This window comes from Papio anubis, chromosome 4 (genome assembly GCF_008728515.1).
Source record: "Papio anubis isolate 15944 chromosome 4, Panubis1.0, whole genome shotgun sequence".
Lineage (NCBI taxonomy): Eukaryota > Metazoa > Chordata > Mammalia > Primates > Cercopithecidae > Papio > Papio anubis.
The window spans coordinates 174,137,654-174,158,516 of record NC_044979.1 but is presented as its reverse complement, the minus strand read 5'-3'; the positions used below and the strand labels follow the sequence as shown (position 1 = coordinate 174,158,516).

Below are 20,863 nucleotides of genomic sequence, written 5' to 3'. Positions count from 1 at the left end.
TCCCTCACAATCAGACTTCTGTGTGCTATGGTCAATAAAACTGCATGTTAATAGCGACCAATTAATAGATTATGTTGCTCGGCCTTAAAAGTTGAGGGAGTTTTAATTATTATTTTTCAAATTAAAGGAGTGCTTATTCCCTCCCTTCCCTTGGGGTGGGGGGCGGGGGGAGACTTAGCTTTCTTTCTGGCTGTTTGCTGAAATTCTTGGCTGTTAAAGTTTGGAGAGGGAGGGACATGGGTAGTTTTCACTTGGTCGGAATGGGGAGAGTGTGCAAGAGATCGCTCCAGGACAGGTTCCTAGAGATCGCTCCGGGACGGTCGTGACGGCCCCCGAGGGACATGAGAGAAGAGGAGCGGCGCTCAGGTAAGCTCGATTTTGAGGTCGGAATTCGCGTAGAAACGAAAACATCTGGAAGGGGCTTAGCCCCGTGCCTCGGGCGCAGACGAGCCGAGCCTCCCGGCTGCACCCTTTGGAGGCTGCTTCTGGCAGACGCCGTCGTCTCCCAAGGGCGGCTGTCACCGCGTGCGTCGGTCAGACCAGGCCGCGGTCCCCTCGGCATCCCCGCGTCCCGGCGGCTGCATCCGGCTCCTCCCCACGACCGAGGTCCTGGCCACAGCGCCTCTCCCTCCGGACGCTCCGCGCGACGTCTTCCTAATTCTCATCAGCTTCGAGGGCAGTCCGCGGTCATTTTATAAACGTCTAGTGTCGCAACCGTTTTCACTTTTACCATTTTCAGTGTTTGTAACGGTTTTCACTGAGGCTGGAAAAACATCACTTCTCGCTAAAAGCGACCCCGAGTTAGGAGCAGCGCGCACCCCCGCGGCTCCCCCTCCCACACTTTCCCTCCTCTGATACCCCTCTCCTCCCCTCTGGTCCTTCCCTTGCTCCTCGCCCCTCCAGTAGTCGCGTCCTGGGTTCCTTTCCTGCTGGGGCCGGACTCTCTCCTCCAGCCGTCCCAGTCTCGGGTCCTCCGCCTCCTCCTCCTCTTCCTCCTCCTCCGCCTCCTCCTCTTCCTCCCGGAGCCGCCGACCGCGTCCTAAACCGGAGCAGGGCGCGTAGTGTCCAAACCTGCCCGCGCCGCCCGCGCTCCCAGCCCCGAGGGCGCGCGCACGGACACGCGAGCACACCCACACCCACGCGCACACGGACACGCGCGCTTTCGAACACTCCCGCGCGCTCGCACCCACGCGCACCTGGTCACGCGCGTGCACTCCCGCCCACGCGTCCCCGCTCCGCCCCCAGCGCGCACTCCGGCTTCGCAAGTCGAGGGTCGGGGCGGCCGCCCTGCTCGGCGATTGGCGGGAGCCAGAGCCTCCCTGAGCCCGGCGCCCAAACCATGGGCTGAGCCCGTCGGCGCCGAGGGAGTTAGTGCGACCCGGCTCGGCGCCCACGGCCAAGGCACGCGCGCGGGCTCACGCGGGCGCGGACACGCGCGGACACACACGTGCGGGACACGCCCTCCCCCGACGGCGGCGCTAACCTCTCGGTAAGTCCCGCGCCCCACGCGACCTGCCCGGCTCCCGCCCTGGTGACAGCGGCTGCGGGGACGGGGACAAAGGCAGCCGGGTGGCCTTAGGGGCGCACTCTGCAGGGCCCTTCCGACGGCGCCGGGACAGGTGGGGCGTGCAGCGCCGGGAGGGACGGCTCGCCAGTGCGGGGTCCCCTGGAGGCGCGTGCAGTCAGGTGCGGATGGAGATGAGGGGGCACCCCGAAATTGACAAGGGCCAGGAGAGCACACCGCAGGGACTTCATGTGGGGCCCTGACCGAGAGGTTGTTTGTCCTTGTCTGGAATGGAAATCAGGGTTGAACTAAAGCTCACGCTTGGCCTGAAGTAGGCACCAGGTGTGAGGCTGGGCTGTCACTGTCCGCTGGGTCCTGATGGTGGAATGACTCCCGACGGCGCCCTCCCGCACACGCCGCAACACCGGCTCTGGCACCAGCTCTCAGCGCCAGGAGCGGTCCCTCTCCTCTCCCACTCTCAGTCTCCGTCTTTTCACCTTCCTGTTCCTCAGCCTGCAGCTGTTATGTTGATTTGCCTCCAATTTACCACTCTAATTGCAAAACTTGGCATGTTAAAAAAATATGGTCTTTATTTTATCAGCTAGCCTTACCTGGTTTCTGTCTGAAATACATCATCCGTTTATTGCTATGGTATATTGCATAGATGCATAGAGGCATTAATTATCTTTTAAGTACAAGACACATGCTGTTATTAATAGCAGACTACACTGCCCAATAAAATGGATAAACAAGTTCAATGAGAATGTGGATTTAATACAACTCTTGGTTGATTTAAAGATAATTTCCTTTATTCTTCAAAATAACATATTCCTCTGTGCTACAGGTTTCACACTCACATATCTCTATAGCTTTTGTAGTTCAGAAAACTTTCAATGTGAATACAAATACATTTTATTTTTCCCTGGGTGACATACATAGGACACAGAGTTTATTTACCTTTGGGACTATTTTTGACTGTTTTCCATTCTCTCCGAGTAGTTTAGAGCCCCGGAAGGGAGAACTGTCACTGTCCCGAAGTTAACCCTTGCTCCGCCGGCATTGGCTGGTGCCCACTCCCGGGGCAGACCAGAGCTCAAAGCCTTCATCCATAGGAGGATCAGGCAACAGACGTTGTGAAAAACCCAATCATGTAAATTAATTCACCATGTTTCAAGTTATTAATAAGCTAATTACACCATCGAAATTATAATTCTAGCAGAAAAAGGGTGACCGCTGCAAACTTGTGGCTAACATGTCAAGTTTTACAATTCTCAAGAAAGGCTTTAGAAGAGCTACACACATCACAAATGCTATTTGCCATTTGGTAATCCTAGCTTCGGTTTGGGTCAATGGCTTTTGGAAAGTACACTAAATTAGTAAATGGGTAATCTATCTCGAGATATTTGTTAAGGAATATATAATTCCAGTGACACTTATAATTTCAGTTTCTTCTCTTTTGTAACATTTTATAATTACTTCATTCTATTTTAAAAAATTAGAGTAGAATTGTATATTATTTCACATTTATCTGTTATTTCATGAAGAATTATTGATAATTTAATCTGATGCGAATTCTTTAGCTAAAATTTAGAAAATTAGCATTTACCATTGAAGGGATTGTGTGAGGGGCCTGCATGCACACCTGTATATGAACTTCCCCCCTCCATTTTCCACGTTTTGCTTTGTTATTAAAGAAAAACCTTGTTGAATTTTTAATCTTATAAAATCAGATATTTTATTTGTTGTAAGACCTAAGATCCCAATGGAATCCCAGATACATAAGTAAGAAGGAAAGCATCTCTGAAAGACGTTAAAAGGAATTTGTAACTTACATAGTATTCTACAATGTTATATGTTATGTATATTTTAAACGTATCATATTGTAAGTAGGGTAATAGGAAACTTTCAACACTTTTTTTTTCTAAAAGTAATATTGGCTTTGATTTTTTTTCTTGCTATCTTTAAACGAAAGATAAATAAAAGGGGGTTTTATTTCTTCTCAAAACAGAAGAGCTAATGTTTCTGGAATCGTTTCCTATTCCCAGGCAAAAACCGATAGCAAGTCAGCCCCAGTCCTAGGATCTGGAGTGGTGGGAAGACATTGTCATACTGAATAAACGTCTACGTTGCCTGTTATTTCATACAACTCCATTGAGAAGGTGTCGACACAGAGCCACCTACATTTCTAATGCGACTTATGGAGTCTGGGAAGCAGTTTGGTCAAGGTGGCAAAATCCCAGCTCTGTGATGCATCAAGTCACTTCTCAGTTTAAATTGACAGCTGATCTCTCTGAATGCAGGTCTTTTTTTGTCACCTCTTTGCTTTTTTACCCTTTGCGTCCGAGGCAGTTTTCCAGAGAGGAGGAGGATGGCAAAGGAGTTCTTTTTTCCTTCCCCAGTGTGTAAGGATACTTGGGCTTTCCCAGGGAGCATGGTCCTTCACAATACAGCTATTGTTTCATGTTCTACACCTTGAATTTGAACCTTAGGAGCAACATTTGTAAGAAAAATAGGCTGATGTGACAGAGACGTTCAGATCTTTGGGGCACAATTTCAGATGATTATGATACTTGGTGGCAGTGGCGCGAGTAGGGGCTTTTTGAAAACTCTGAAAATCACTGCGGTATTTGAGGATGCTCATGCTTGGCAGTGACCAGCCACCCCTCCATATGGTTGCTGTTCCTTGCATGATAGCATTCTCCCTGGTGTTTCCCGCACCCTTATTAGGGGTCAGTTAATTAGTTGTCCATTATGCATTGTCAGTGTAGGGACCTCTCACAATGATTGATTGAAAACAGTTATTTTGTAAACAAACAACAGCGGGAGTTTTCCAATGCCTGGGCTGTCACCTGAACCAGTTCAACATAGCTAAAAAAGTTAAAAGTTAAAAGGGAGATCTTCCCCTTTTAACCTAATCTTTTATTTAAAACATTTTCATATGAAAAAGGGAGAGGCTTGAATGCTTCGTGTTTGTAACGTTGCAAAGTCTAGTGAAGGTAGTGAAGGAGGGTGAGCTAAAATTACTTTGCTAAATTTAAGTGCAAGTAAAATGTAGACAACACCAAGAAATTAAAGGGTGCGTCTAAAAATGGAGCGCCGGGTCTAAGTTTTAGATTTAAACCAACTTTTAAGTTCTCCTATTTTTAGGGTCGCATGTCATAATCTGGGAGACCCTGATTGCGTATGAGAAACAGTAATTTTACAATGAAAGTAAGGGGTTTGGTTATGTTGACTCAGTGCGTGTTCAGAAGAATGTGCAAAGGATGTCTCATTATGCGACTCTGTCCTATTCAGAATGACTATATGAGACAATGGAAATATCCTTCAAGTGTGTAAAATAGGCCATTTGAATTAATTTATCACTTTTTTTTGTTATGATCCCAGAGAAATAGACATCAGATGTGATCTGGGACAAATCTTTAGTGTGTCTAAAGGTTTTTCAAACCTAGATTTGTAGCTGCCTCTTTTTAAAGCCTAACCTATGATTTTTGAATTGTTTTAGTGGGAATGAGATTTTTATACCTGCTTTTGTCTTATATGTGATCCCTTTTAAGGATAACATTATTGCAGTAATTATTCCCTCTGCAAAACATACTCTGGGGTAAAAGCCATCTCTCTAAGGAACAGGAAAGAAAACAGGTACATATAGAATGACTTTTAAAAAATAGGAAACTTATTTTCACTAGATGTAAGCATTCAGCAAAAGTTCCCAAATGTTCATCTGAAAGTGTAGAGATGCATTTGCACCTCAGTTTTGAGAGCAGGGGAGCAAAGGAGTGAAGCCTTATTTAGTGAAGTACTATCGTCCTGTTTCCATTAAGTGATTCTCTGTTACTGGCGGAAAGATTAATTTTCTTTATAACTGTGTGGAAAGAGTGGGCTATGCATTCTTGGGGCTCACTAAAGTACTTAGAGTTGTAAAGTAAAAGAAAGACGAAATTGGAGCATGCACGCTTTTCTGCACGCCTGGCAGGGAGGTTTGTGTGACTATCTTGAGGAAATATTAGCTTGTGCAAAGTCAGAAGCTGCATCCTGGAATCAGATTAGCTGGAGTTGTGAGTCTTTCCATCTGAGCTAAGATGGGCAGTAAGAGAATCCCAAGATCTTAGTAAATCTGTTAGTTACCTATTGCCTTAATTTAATAAATTGATTGAAATTGGCCATAGAAACCTGCTGTTCCTTCTTGATTTGCAGACATGAGTTCCTGAAATCCAGGCAGCCCTTGATGTCTCGATGGCCCCATGACATGGGACATGCTCTGCTGTGTCCCTTCATGGGTCCTGTCCCTGGAGCTTTCCATCTGTAGGGGCTGCTGCCAGCTTTGGAGCCTGAACCTCTCTGCCCTCCCTGGAACCCCCCTCCAGCCAGAAACCCCTTTGTAATATTCTTGTCTTTCATCCACAGACCCTTGCCTGCTGCTGGGGCCTCTGCAGGGGCAGTGGTTTCTCATCACGTGTGGGCTGGCGGGGGGCACAGTGAAGAGTAGGGGAGGGAGAGAGCCCTGGCCTCTGGGGACCTTAAAGCAATATTTCATGGAAAGCCTGTTCTCCAAGGCAGGCAGATTCTGCAGTACTACCTGCAGTTCCTCCAATTTGCCCTGTTCACCAAATAATTTGAGTGGGCAGAGCTGGGTACCAGCCTTTACTTAGAGCTGTGTTTCTGTTGAAAAGTGGGGCCCAAGTGTGTATTAACTAATTTAAGAATTGGGTGCTGAAATAGAGTGTGTTGGTCATGTTGGTGTCCCCCAAAAATTCACGTCTTAAAACCATGACTGTTTCATGGTTACAGTGACAGCGCTGCTTACATTCTGAAAATCCACAGTCAAGCCTCAATAAGCCTGAAGGGAATTTGGCCTGATTAAATGGTTCTTTTTAGTTGTTCATAGTCAGATGTCACCCGTCACACACAATTAATTTGTACGGAGTCAAGTGCGTTCCACACACGTTGCTAAAGGGTGAGAAGAGGGGATAGCAAGGTGAATTTCCTGGCAATCAAGCTGATTATCCATTTACCATGTATGGTGGGAGACGCTGAATGCTAGCGCAATGCTGTGTTCTTAAAATGAGGACTCTTGGGAGAATTGGGAAGGTTAGGCACAGGCAAAGCAGGAATTTCAGAAACACGGGAGACCTCCCTGGACCCACCTCTGTGTGCAAAGGAGGCTTGGAATTCTGCTTGACGTGAGAGTGAACGGAGGTCTCAGGGTTCAGAGGAAGGAGTGAAAGAGGCTATTATGAGGGCCCTGTGGGAGGAAGAGGGGATGACTGTGGCACAAGTTAGGAAGGGAAAACTTTAGACCTCAGCACTGAAGGAGGTGCATTTCAGGATTTTTGCATGGGAAATGCAGAGATCTAAGCAGAGTATAAATAATAAGTGAAGCATGTGCTAGTAAAGTGAAATGTTTTGAAACAGAAACCACTCACATTTACAATCTCAACGTAAAACTTTTTAATTAAATGTATCAGAAAGCTGAGATTTCTTTTATTAGGAAATGAGGTAAAAACATTTTGAAAAGAAACTAAGTGCTAATTGAGAAACGTTCTAAGAAGATTTCATATGTTGAATGGATTCTCATTAAAATTATCCCCAACCTCACAAAGCTGATGTGAGCCTGCTGCCAGATTTACAAATCTGGGTCTATAATTGCACAAAGTTTAAACTTGCCTTGTGCAAGGCTTGCTTTTTCTGCAGTTCAAGATACAGCAGCAAGAGGACAGAATAAGCAAAAGTGGCGGAAAAATTTTCTTCTTCAGTATTGAAAAGTACTTTCTGGTCTATTTGACCGTGGCAGTAAAACTTACTTCATGACAGAGTTTTAAAATAGAAATAATTACAGTAAAAATCAAATCTAGGGAGTCTTCTGGAGAAGAGATGTTAGATCAGCATGTTATTAGTATTTATCCCCAATTCTGGAAACCTTACCTAAAGGCCCTGCCATTAGAACGGAGAGGAATAGTATTGATTACTACTTGAGGTATCAAAGTAAACGTATTTTATTTATTTATTTATTTTGAGATAGAGCCTTGCTCTGTTGCCCAGGCTGGAGCAATGGCACATTCTTGTCTCATTGCAGCCTCTGCCTCCTGGGTGCAAATGATTCTCCTGCCTCAGCCTCCCGAGTAGCTGAGATTACAGGCACCTGCCAACAGGCCTGGGTAATTTTTGTAGTAGAGACAGGGTTTCGCCCTGTTGGCCAGGCTGGTCTCCAACTCCATACCTCAGGTGATCTGCCCGCTTCGTCCTCCCAAAGTGCTGGGATTACAGGTGTGAGTGAGCCACTGCGCCTGGTCAATAAAAGGATTTTATAGATGAAATAGTATCAGTTCTGAAGATCGAATATCTCTTAATGAAACAATATATTTTTGCAGTTTTCTAAGACTTGTAAATATAAGTGATTAAACAGAATGTCCCACAAGGGCAGTTCCTTCTAAGTACCCCATAGCCAAATTGTAAAACCAAAGGTAAGTCAATAAAATCATTTCGTAAGTATGTGTAACCCACAGTAAGGGCTGTATTTGCTTGTACATTAAGAACACATTTGTAAATGCATTTAGCATCAATATAAACTTTTTCTTTGCAAAAGTAAGCATTAAATTGTATTAATTTTTCTTTGTTGGTCTTAAGCCACCTGGAAATACATTTTTGAATTAAAATATGTTGAGCATCTATTAAATGAGAGCACTGTCCCAAAAAAGAGATGGGAGCATAAGTCATACAGGGACTGTTAAGACATGGGACACATCTAGAGATTAGACAAACAACTGTGAATTTAGTGGGAGAAGCCAGAACATTCCTCTATGGAGCCCGCCTATCCACCTGTCTGTCTGACTGCAGCAATTAGTGGCATGCTTGAATTTCTCTGTCTTCCACAAGTTGTGTTGACAGGTATACAAAACTACCACCCCTTTTACTTCAAATAGCTAAGTTTAATTGAAGAGAGGAGAATCCCCCCTTGCAAGGACTTTCTAAATGCAGTGTCCTTAGGATAAATACCTACAGGTGGAAATTAATGCAGGACAAGTGGAATGCCTCAGAATTCAGGGAATGCTGAGTAGGCAGAGATCAGTGGGCAGTCAGATTTGACTCAAAGTGTGAAAGTACAGGACTCCAGTGGCAGAGGGGGTGCTCCGGATCATGGGAAAGGCATATGCAAAGGAAGAGGGGCTAGAAGCTACAAACTGTATGGTGGAATGGCAAGCTGTCCATTTAGTCCATTTTTTTGCCTTATGTTCTATGCAAGACACTGCAGAAGCCTTGGGTAATGCCTTCAGGGAGGCAAAATCCAGAAAGAGGATGAATTCGTATGCTATGGAATCTAGAGAGGGAGGTGAGCAAGAATGCCATGGAATTGGGGCAGACATTGACACCACAGAATCTAGAAAGGAGGGGAACATTCACATTGTGGAATCTAGAAAGTGGGCGAATGTGCATGCCATGGAATCTAGAATCTAGTTGGTGGATGCAAATGCCATGTAATCTGGAGAGGAGTTGAACATACTTGCCATAGAATCTAGAAAAGGGGTGAATGCTTGTGTCATGAAATCTAGAAAGGGGGTGAACGTGCATGTCATGAAATCTCGAAGGAGATGAGTTCACACACCAACAAGAGTGGCATCCTCAGTGGGACAACCTGGTTGGACTGGGCCAGCATGGCAGTGAACAGGGCTCTAGACTGTGTGGCAATGGAGGAGATGTTCCTGAGCAGGGAGACAGCCTCATGCAGTGCACTGGGTTTGCTGTAGGGCCGTTCATGGGCATTCAGGTCTTTCTTTCTTATGAAATCATTGAAGGATTTCATTTTTAGCCTGAGCATCAGGAGTCATTGTCTGAGCATTTGGTTGTATTTCATTATCTGGAGACGTGTGAATGACCCAACTCCAGCAGATATATAAGACCCTGAGGCCTGTCTGGCAGGCCATTGCATTCCTAGCTCGAGTTTATGTTCTTACCCTTGTTTCCCTTTAGCTTCATCTTTATTTTTTATTTTGCTTCTGAATTTTAAACCACCTTGTCATATTGCATATACCCTTGTAGACCACTTTGAGTCCCTTTTTGGGAACAAGGTAGAGTATAAATAACATAAAATAGAATCATGCAATCAAAAAGCAATTGACGCCATTCCATAGGAAGATCAGAGGATCACAGCATGCTACCCGGAGGCTGAGGCCCGTAAGCTGTGCCATGGCGTGTTGGATCTGGATTGGCAGAGATGGTAGAGATAGCAGTGGGCAGGAGGGTGGGGGAGTCAGGCCCACCGGTGTGTTTGGAGGGTGGAAGTGTTATGTTACCTGGGAGTGGGTCACACAGTGTGGAAATTGACCAAACCCTCTGGGGTGTTGGAGGGATCGGACCAGACACCTACTTCAATATCTCAGGTATAAAGTTAAGAGGTAAGGAAGAAAGTAATCTTATGGAAGGGAAGGGAGAAGTGTGATGTTGTGGAAGGTGGCAGGTGACATTCACTCATCAGATGGTATAGCCACAGGAGACATGTTGCCAGGACCATCTTCACCATGGCTCTTTGTAGGAGGTGCTCTAATTGTCCTCATTTTCCAGAATAGCAAAGTGAGGCTCAGGAGTGCTGAGCACCTTGCCTGGAGTCACACGATAGTGGGAGCCAGTGCAGCATCAGAACCAGGCAGGCTGACACTGAGATCCACCCATGCGACTCTGCTGTATGTAGTTATCTTGGTCAGAGCAGCAGGCCTGTTACGGAAGTGACCAGAAGGGAGCGAGGGACGTGGAGGCAGAGTCCGTGTAAGGTCCTAGCAGTGCTGGGCAAAAGAAATAGAACGTGAACCTCAGGGGTAGTTTTAAATCTTCCAGTAGCCAAATTAAAAAAGACAGGGACAGGTGAAATTAATTTTAATAATGTAATTTATATAACACATGCTGAAAATATTATCATTTCAAATGTAATCAGTGTAAAATATTGATGAGATATTTGACTTTATTTTTTTCTATATGAAATCTTCAAAATCCATTGTGTAGTTTATACTTACAGCACCTCTCCCTCTGGACTGATCACATTTCAAGGGCTCCATAGCCACATGTGGCTAGTGGCCCCCATGCTGAACAGTGCAGGTCTGTTTAGCTCAGGAATTCAAATTTGATATAATGAGCGACCACAACGTCTATTATGTAACTTGGCCACAGGAGTAGACGTTTTGTGATCTTATGTCACTAAGGAACCAGATATGATAGCAATAGAAAATTGAATGCCAATGTGACGTGTTTGGTACTAAATCTGCAGTTTTTACATTGGAGGGAAAAATGTATGTATGATTTCCTGTTGAGTCACTTCATACTTTTAAAGGGCAAAATAAAATATTGATTTTCAGGCCAAAACTTTGTATGCCTGGTAACAAATAGTACGGCTTTTGTTGGAATCATGCTGTGACAACTCCATGCAAAAAAATGCTATTTGAATATCTTCTATTTAAAGATAATTCCAGCCTGATGACAAATTTCTTATTTTGCATGTTTCTTGAGAATAATACAATTGATTATTTTGAAGAACGGCATTCTTAAAGTGCCAGCATCCCAGAGGAAGAAAGCATATCAACTAAATGTATTGCTACAGAATTAACCTTTACAAGGACGTATTCACACTATTTGATCAGGACAAGTTGCACATAACGCAAGCCTTTCCCTTCATTTGTGATACTGAAGCTTATGGCAAAGTCTTCTGAAGTCAGTCCATAGTGCTCACATGCCATTTGTTATTATCGATGTGCTATATGTGTGCTATATGTGATGCATCAGTGAGTAAGCATTAGCCTTTTAACTATGCTACTCTTTTTTTATTAATTTTTATTTCTTGAGACAGAGTCTCGCTCTGTTGCCCAGGCTGGAGAGCAGTGGTGCAATCTTGGCTCACTGCAATCTCCGCCTCCTGGGTTCAAGTGATTCTCATGCTTCAGCCTCATGAGTAGCAGGGACTACAGGTGCATGCCAACATGCCCGGCTAGTTTTTTGTATTGTTAGTAGAGACAGGGTTTTGCCATGTTGCCCAGGCTGGTCTGGAACTCCTGAGTTCAGGCAATCCTCCTGCCTCAGCCTCCCAAAGTGTTGGGATTATAGGCGTGAGCCACCGTGCCCAGCCTGTGCTACTCTTAAAGTTAAGATTTCATTTAATTTTTTGTGCAAAGTAAGAAACTTCACTAGCAGATTCTTACTCATTCACATTTTCCTGAATAAGAGATTTGTTTTTAGTTCCAGTAGCTGGTCTCTAGCAAATTTCTCATCTGTGGTTCCTTGTAGATAAGTTTGCTTTCATTATCGCTAGAGCCTATTAAGAGAATTTCACTCTTATTGTTTTGCTTTATTTTTCCCGGTGGGCAGTGCTTACTGTAAAAATAAAATAAAACAAAAACTGCTAAATAAAATAAGTGTGGCTTCTCTAGACTCTAATCACCATATTGAATTTTATGCCTAATGCAGCACAATTATTGGTAACCAAACAGTAAGGGAGAAGGAAAACTGTGGTTTATTGAAACACCCCACCAAACCCGAAAGCTCAAACCAAGGAGCATGGCTGTGTGTTCTCGCGTCTAGCATTATATGTCTCTGGTGCGTTACGATGCTTCATTGTAGGGTCATCTAAGGACAAATGGAACAGCAAGACTTTATCTTGTGTACTGCAGACTCCCCAGCTTTCAAATGCAGGCAGTGAGTTGGATTTTGTAGTAGAATCTTGTTTCGTCCTATAAGGAATGTGGGCCAACAGGTGTGAGCCGTTTAGAGGTAACTGAAATTCTATTCCAAGACCTCCTGCACGTCCATTTGATGCCGTAAGCTGCATTCAAGCATTGTAGTTTCCTATCAGAGTACAAATTTAATTTAAAGTCTAAATTATATTCGAGGAGTCTGAAGCCCATTAAGACTTCTTAAACAATTCACTTGAGGTTACGTTCAGTGAACATGTGTAAATATGAGAACGTGCGAGGCAAGTGGTCTAAACACAGAATGAATACGAGACCACATTGATGTAAGCCACATGTGCTTAAAATCTTGTCAGAAAAAGCATCTCATCCCTGGTAACCAGAACGTTCGGCTGGCCGTGTGGCTTGCAGGGAAGGGTGTCCAGGTGCCTCTGTGCTTGGGCCTTGCAGCTTTGCCACATCATCAGGGAAGACCTTTGAGACCAACGCTACGTCATCAGCTCATGGGTGTGGCTCTCAGCTGCAGAGCAACAGGGGAGACAGAAACCCCCAGGGTGCTGCCTGCCTCAGCCCTCAGTGGTGCCAAAACATCCGTTCCCCATCAGCGTCTCAGGTTGGGTGTCCGCGGGTGCGAAATGGCTGAAATGTACTCTTGGAAACTGTTGTGTTTAGTTAAACTTGGATTAATGACAACCGTCGAGTTTATTTTTTCCTTTGGGCTGAACAGTTTTCATATGTTATAGGGATGTGTGGGTGGATTCAGAGAAATGGCAAGTGACTCCCAGTACAGTGAGCTCATAAAGGCATCTGAGCATCGCTGAGCAGGGCCCTGTCCTCACTGTCTCTGAGCTTCTAGACCTTCTGCCTGGGCACGTCCTTCCTTACGTGTTCGGACTCACAGCTCTGAAGTGTCATCTTTAGTGAGGTTTCTCCTGCAGTCGACACACCCAGGGACTAAAAGAAACAAGCCAGCGAGTCTAATGAAATCAGGCTGCAGATCTGAAGTGCTTTTGGAATATCCTGCCCCTGCTTTCTGTCTTCTGTCTGGTTTTCATGGAAATTTGTGTCTGGGAATGAGGAGGAATCGGAGTGGATTTGCTGGAGGCAGGTGCCTGTGTTCTTTGGCCCTTGCCATTAGGAGTCAGGACCAAGGAACTTTGGAAGAGGTGGAGGAGGCAGAGGCCGTGGGAGATGCGATGAGCACGGTGCAATCTTTATAAGACAGCGGGGATTTCCACAGACTTCCCGATTTTTGAAAATCATTCATAAGCCTGCCCTCGTCTGGGATTTTCAGGATAGAAAACATACCCCATTTACTGTCCACACTCCATAAATTACCCTTTCAGATTGTTGCAAAGTTATTTTTTGCGTTCTGTGATGCTTGCATACATAAGCTCTGTGATTGTGAGTAAAATGCCTCCATTTCTTTCTCCAGCAAGGACCCGGACAGTGCTGGTCAGGACAACGTGCAGTAGTGTCACAGCCCTGTTTGAAATACAGGCTACTTCTCCAAAAGGGTGGGAATAAATGCTGGCCCAACCCTGATTTAAAAAGATTAAAGAAGAAATGGAAATGAGGATCAGAATTAGTTACGTTTGCACTGGCAAAGGAAGCGAGATTAAATACTTGCTTTCAGTCTTTGCTCCAAGCAAGTAAAAAAAAAAAAAAAAAAAAAAAAAAGAATTGCCTATTACATATTTGAGAAAGTTAAATGCATGCTTCCTTTCTGGAATGCACGAGCCTGTTTGTAATGGACTTTGCAAAGCAAAGATTACTGCATTGGATGCTTAACATGAAATAAGAAATTATGAACTGAGAAATCTTTAGTGCATAAACATTAAAAAATAAGTCGCTGTTTTAAATAAATATAATCATCTGCTTCATCTGTGTCAGAGTGCGGAGTCTTTATTTCTTTCCTTTTTATTTTTCGTTTTTTCAGTGGTTTGATTTCTTGTGCTTTACACCCATTGGCTTCTAAAATAGGAGGTGACGTGTATGTGACTTGTTGAAGAGTGAACGAGTGCAACATAACCCTTTCAATTCCCACCATAGATAAATCATTTTGGGGATACCTTAAGCATATCAGAATAAAAGAAAACTTAGTATTTCTGTGTCACCTGAGGCACTGGTGCCAAAACCAGCAAGAAGTAGTGACATTTTGTAATGCAATTACATTTAGGCTTAAATTAGTGTTTTTCAACCATGTTTTTCATGATCAACCTCCTAAAAAGCCTTTTCTTATTTTTTTTTTCCTAATTGTACCTCCTCACATGGAAATTTAATACCACAGATACACTGTTTTAGTACTTTGCATTATACATATACGTATGTCTGCATTTAGGTATGTCTGTGCTTTATACAGAAAAAGAATAAGACTCTTTTCATCCTTCAAGAACTAATTTTAGCTTCCTTGAGGATGCATGGCTTAAATACGCCATGCTGATACTTAACTTTGCAAAATATTCTGTTTAGGAAAAAAGACGGTGGATGCCCATACGTGATCTTAGAAAGGACTGAAGGTGGTGAGGAGATTCGAAGTAAGCAAGGATTAGGATGCCAGGGAATGATGTTCTGACGGTCGTCGTCCTTGTTTAGAACGTGGCCTGAAAACTGATAATGAGAAAACAAAAGATGAATGACAGCTCTCCTTCGTGTTGTTCAGGCACCATTGAACATGCAGAATCGCTGACCATACGTTTTCCACGTGTGAGAAGGTGACACAGTACTTATCAAAGTTACGAGTGGACAAAAGCAGAAGGTTGCAAAAACTAGTAGCCTAGAGAGAGCAAGGTGGCATGGAGGCTGGCATCCACCGGCCGGTGAGCTGATGGGAGAGGCTGCCCTTATCCACTTCCTGGACCTGAGCATGCACCCTTTTCCCTGCACGCCTTGGATGTAACAGTGCAGGTTGTGTGGCGGAGCTGACGTGCAGCAGCTGGATCACATTGACTCTGATATTTCCCCTCCAGTAAAAGTGGAAATAGAATAAAACAAACAACAACAACAAAGACATGCTGAGCTTAACCCAAAGCTCAATCAGAAGAGAAAAATACCTGGGCCATTGTCAAGAGAAACAAAACCGGGCCGGCCCATGTTTTTATGAACATGATCAGCGAATAGTATTCCCATTAAAAGGCAACTGACTCAGATGGAGGGTGAGTGTTCTGTGAGGCAGAGCTGAATAACCCACCCACGCCCTGTAGCTGACAGGATCGCTTAAGCAGAGTTACTAGAAATGACCCAATGATACTAAAAACAGGAAAAAGTACACGAGGGGAAAAGCAGATTCTTAGGAAGGGAAAGAAGTGTGTGAAACCAGTGCAGACTGGTCAGAATCTAACATTCTATTTGAGTCTCTCCTCATCACCCGCAGTCCTAACAAATCCTCCACTTCTCATCTTCAAGTGAGTAATTGTACGGCAATGCCCTGTCTTCTAGGGGAAATTAAATGGTAAAGAATGTCACCATGAGTGCAGAAGGCACAAAGACTGTTTTTTGTTTGTTTGTTTTTGCTTTTTTTTTTTTTTGGACAGACTCACTCTGTCATCCAGGCTGGAGTGCAGTAGCGCCATTTCTGCTCACTGCAGCCTCCACCTTCCGGGTTCAAGCAATTCCTGTGCCGCAGTCTCCCAAATAGGTGGGATTACAGGTGCATTCCACCGCACCCAGCTGATTTTTTTATATTTTTAGTAGAGACTGCGTTTCATCATGTTGGCCAGGCTGGTCTCGAACTCCTGACCTCAAGTGATCCGCCCTCCTTGGCTTCCCAAAGTGCTGGGATTACAGGCGTGAGCCACCACACCCAGTCAAGAGTAGGTTTCTAAGAGAATGGTTGCATCCAGCTCAGAATATAGGAGGTGCGGTGGTATTTTCTGCTGGTAGACGCCTTCCTGGGGCATCACTAGGGCATTTGCTTCTATCTGAGGGGTGAGACCAGAGCGGTACCGCATTAAACATCAACAAGTCGGCTATACGGAGCCCAGCTGTTCCTTTTGCTTATTGCTTTCTTATGGGCCTGTATTTGGAATGTAAAAGGGACATATGTTTCCATTGATGCTTTTTGTCTTTCTTGTCTATGTTTTAAGAGATGTTTAAATTCAAGCAAATGCTGTTTAGTTGTAAAAGCTCACTCTTCCTCCAGTCTTTCCTCCCTTCTGTTTTTCCAAATTGTCTCTTTTGAATCATCTTACAGATAGAGTTAGTTTGAGTCAGTGGTGATCCACAGATCGAATTTGGAGGCCAAGCAGCAGAACTGACCAGGTGCTTGTCATGGTCACGTGGAACCCAGATCTGAAGTCTGTGAATGCTTGCCCTTAAAAACCGCTAAAAATACCTCTTCGAAATATGACTGGTTTCACAGTGGATTCCACAGTAGCAAAATCACATTGTGGTTTATTTGGTAGCAGGGTCAGATGAGATGATATATTCCAATGTATGCCTACACACTTATTTATATGACACCTCTTTATCTTACAAGCCATGTATTTGTTCCTCTACAGCCATAGTTCACCCTTACATTGTTTTTGCCTTTTCTGGGGGAATTCCCTTTGAGCTTAGTAATTAGGGCTGTTAACTGTACAACAGTGTAGGAATTTATTATTTATTTATTTTTAAAACTTTAAAATTTTTAAAATCATTAATTTTTTTTCTGAGACAGAGTCTCATTCTGTCACTGAGGCTGGAATGTAGTGTTGTGACCACAGCTCACTGCAGCCTCCATCTCCCACGCTCAAATAGTCCTCCCACATCAGCCTCCCAAACAGCTGGGAGTACAGGTGCACGCCACCATGCCCGGCTAAGTTTTAAAATATTTTTGCAGAGACAGGGTCTCGCTGTGTTGCCCAGGCTGCTCTCTAACTCCTGGGCTCAAGCGATGCTCCCGCCTTCACTCCTCAAAATACTGGGATTACAGGCATGAGCCACCCAGTGTAGGAATTTAGAAACATTGATGATCCTCACCACCTGGGGTCAATGATGACATGAAGATCACATCTGTATTCAGAAAAAGTGAATATCAAATACATGTTAGTTTTCTAGGCCATTTTGGCATTGTTTCACTGCTTGGCTCAATTTTAATATGGTTTTTTATGGCAGGTTTTTTTTCCCCCAAATTTTTAATTGATATAATCATGATGAATAATCTTGTAAATGTTGTGACAGCCTTGTCTTAAAGCTTCGAATTCAGCCTAAGTTAGTTCTTCCTTGGACTGCTTTGGAAGACCCCTGTCATACCACATTTCGCCCTATGCTAATTCTCTAGGTAGAAAAAGACTGTGTTATACGTTGATCATCTTATAATGGGTTTCTACAGACCAAGATGTCTGCAGACAGTGTTTGGGAAGGTTCCTGTTTGCTAAAAAATCACACCCAAATGGAAACCTTCAGAGAACAAGTGGAAGCCAGGAAAAGTGCTTCCATCACTGGAAAGTTGAAATCTCCTTTACAAAAATCAGTTCATTGAAGGAAAAATGTCTTCCCATCTTGTTATAGTATGTTACAGTACATCGAAAGTTCTTTTAAAAGGGATACTTCTACTTAGTAACAGTATCATCAGGGTGGTTTGCAGACAGAATGTCATGCTACTGAATGGTGCCGCCTCTTCCGTTGGATTTCAGGAGCCAGTAGCTGCCCTGCTCTGCACTTCTTCCTCTTCCTGGCTTGACCTCAATTCAGGCCTGCGTGTCCTTCTGCACAGTGGGTCCCAGGCTACCACCTGGAGAGGGGAAAACGTGGCTATGAAGGCCTCTAGGAAAAAAGCCAGCTCCACTAACGTTTGTTGAGAGGGCGAGAAAGGAGGGGAGAGGGTGAGCAGAGGGGACTGTCCCTTGGGATCCCAGCTTCCCAAGTTCTGGCAGTGGATGGTGTCTGTGGGCACTTGGTTTTCAGTTACTCACTGCCTGGACAGAATGTGTGTTCTTTCTGCCCCATGTGGCCAGCCAACATATGGCTCAAGCCCACAGTTCTTATTTTCCCGTATTTACTTGAAATCTCTCTGAACACGTGGGGTTTACAGAAACATGCACTTCAATTATTCTTTACATTGACCCAAAATGGCACTGAGAAAACTTTCCAGTGGCCCTGCTAACCCTGAAAATGGCAACAGACAGGTGCAGACTGATGCATTCCTGGTGGGGTGGAATCCTCTTTGCAGCTTGTGAGTGTTGCCACTGTGGTTTGGAAATATCGGGGGAGGACTAAATTGAGTGATTTCTTTTGTTTTGCAGAACAGCTGAGTTTGTGCGTGTAGCTTGAAGACCTACCATAAGAAACAAATTTCCCTCTTAAATAAAAGGAACAGGGCATAGTTATGTTCTTGGCTTTGGTGTGCATCAAGGTTGGGAGAAGGAGGAGTTGTGGTCTTACTCCGTCCCCTGCAGCCTCGGGCCTGTGTGCCCTGTGAGCCAGTGTCATGGGGTGCACGTGGGCTCAGTGGCTGCGTCCAGAAAGATGTTTTTGTTCCCCTACTTCAGGTTTTAGTCCTGAGACTACCAATTAAACCATCCCATAAATCTTCCATTATAGGTAGTAAAACCTAATTTTGGATTTCCTGCGTGCTCTGGTATCCTGCCTGATTGCTACCAGGCTGGACCTGTGAAGCAGACAGTACGTGTATTGTGCCACGTGGGAAAGCCCTTTTCTTATATATTCAGGATTTAGTCTTAATTCCCTGACTGCTTTCATCTTAAGTTTCAAAACTCCTGAGGATAGCTATCTGGAACTCTGCAGTTGACTTGATTCTTTTCAGTGGATAACTTTGATGCAATGAGTAAGGGAAGGGGGTGCTAAGAAAGGGGTAGGCATAAAAGTGAGTGAAGTAAAACACCAAAGCCGTTGTAACTCTGCCATCCTTGCTGCGAAGGCACAGGGCGTGCACTCTCTCAGTGTTTCATACTCCATCATCTGTAACTCAGCACTTTCCTCAAGCTGGGGAGTGACAGCTGCTTGGGAAAACACATACATATTTTGGAAGTATTTGAATCAATGCCTTGTTTCTACCCCTCTCCTCTTTCAGCGACTCAGTACCTTTGACCAGTGTTGCTGAATGGTTTGCCTGGGCTGGAATCTGGGGGAACAGGAGTTGTCCTGATGACTTGGCCCTTGTCCCCCTCATCCCTTGCACATTAGTGAAGGTGAACTTGGAGGATCAGTGGGTGTAACGGTGTTGCAAGGGTGTTCTGAGTTTGAGGCAGCCAGACTTTGTTACCTATTCATACAAAGGAAAGACAAAACCTATGCAAAAGTTGTTCTTCGAGCTGGAGACTTGGCAGGATGTAGTGTGCTGTGAAAATCTGCAGGTGAAAGTTTGAGTGGGTCTGTGTATATGGATTTATTGGCGGGGCAGAGTGGGGTGTGAGGTGAAATCTGTATGAACAGTACTAAAATGTTTAAAACTTACAAGTGACATATATCAGCATTTTTGAACTTTAGAAGGTGGTGTCAATAATACTTTGTTTACCGTGAGCATACAGATGAATAAAAGTATTTAAATTAAATCTTTCTGCACTCCGACATAATAGCTATTGAAAAGTAATGCATTTAATTCCAGATAGTGGAATTTCTCTCTTATACATATGTTTTTCCCCAAAGGGGATCATATTATATATACACTTTTATATATATGTGCTGGCACCTGTTTTGTTCACTTACCAGCACGTTAGAAATATCTGCCCTTGTTCATGGGTATGCTTAATGATATTTTTTTAATGCCACATTACTTTTGAACTGTCTGGTATTCCATCGTATGTCTCTGTCATTATAAATCTATCTACCTAGTCCTCTTCTGTTGAGTATTCAGGCTGTTTCTAGCTTTCTATATTATAAACCAAGAATTCCCAATCTTGAGTGCAGAATACAGATGCCCAGGTCCTATCCCAGGCCAACTGAATCAGGCTGTCTTGGGGTGGGGCCCAGGAATCAGTATTCTCACATGCCTCCAAGATGAAAATTACTGTTTCAAACCACGCTGCAGTTTATCAGACTGAGATGTGCTCTTGAAAGTGGAATTGTGTGATGAAAGATATGTATCTTTAATCTTTCAATATAGACTGACAAATTACCATTCAGAAATTTGGTTTTTTTCCACACTAATTTTCACTTTAAGCTTTAAGTCTTTTAAAAGGTAAAGAATGAAAAAATTTGCATGTGCATTTGAAAGAGGTTTATGTCATACTAAATAATTTTGTTGACCTGCTTGACATTGCTTAGTTTATTTTGTATTGTAGCATGACCATGTTACTAACATAACAAAGGGGGATGTATTTGGTGCCACTTTCTGGTTGCTTTAGTGAGACTGTGGTGGGAAGGGGCAGATGCAGCAGCTCTGATGATGAGTGTCTGGGTTCATTCAGGCTGCTGTAACAAAATACTGTACACTGGATGGTTATAAGCAAGACTTTATTTCACGTTCTGGAGGCTGGGAAGTTCAATGTCAAGGCACTGGCAGGTTTGTTGTCTGTTGAAGGCCCATTTTCTGGTTCATAGATGGCATCTTCTTGCCGTGTCCTCACATGGTAGAAGGGGTGAAGGGAGCTCTCTCTGGTCCCTTTTATAAGGGCATTAATTCCATTCATGAAGGCTCCATCCTCAAGACCTAATCACCTCCCAAAGGCCCCTAGCTCCTAATGCCATCACCTTGAGGATTAGGATTTCAACATGTGAATTTTGAGAGAAAACAAACTTGTGGTACATGCAATGA

At 44.0% G+C, this 20,863-nt stretch overlaps 1 protein-coding gene across 3 annotated transcripts in view; it reads left to right on the top strand.

Moving 5' to 3' along the window:
* The first annotated feature begins 248 nt into the window (after positions 1 to 248).
* ERG (ETS transcription factor ERG) overlaps positions 249 to 20,863 on the top strand; it is a 281,750-nt gene continuing 261,135 nt past the window's right edge. For 2 of the 3 annotated variants that reach the window (XM_003895482.5, XM_003895481.5), the window contains exon 1: positions 249 to 366. The gene's annotated coding sequence lies outside the window, so the exon portion shown is untranslated. The remainder of the gene's footprint in view (positions 367 to 20,863) is intronic. The other variant, XM_009202252.4, reaches the window with a different exon arrangement.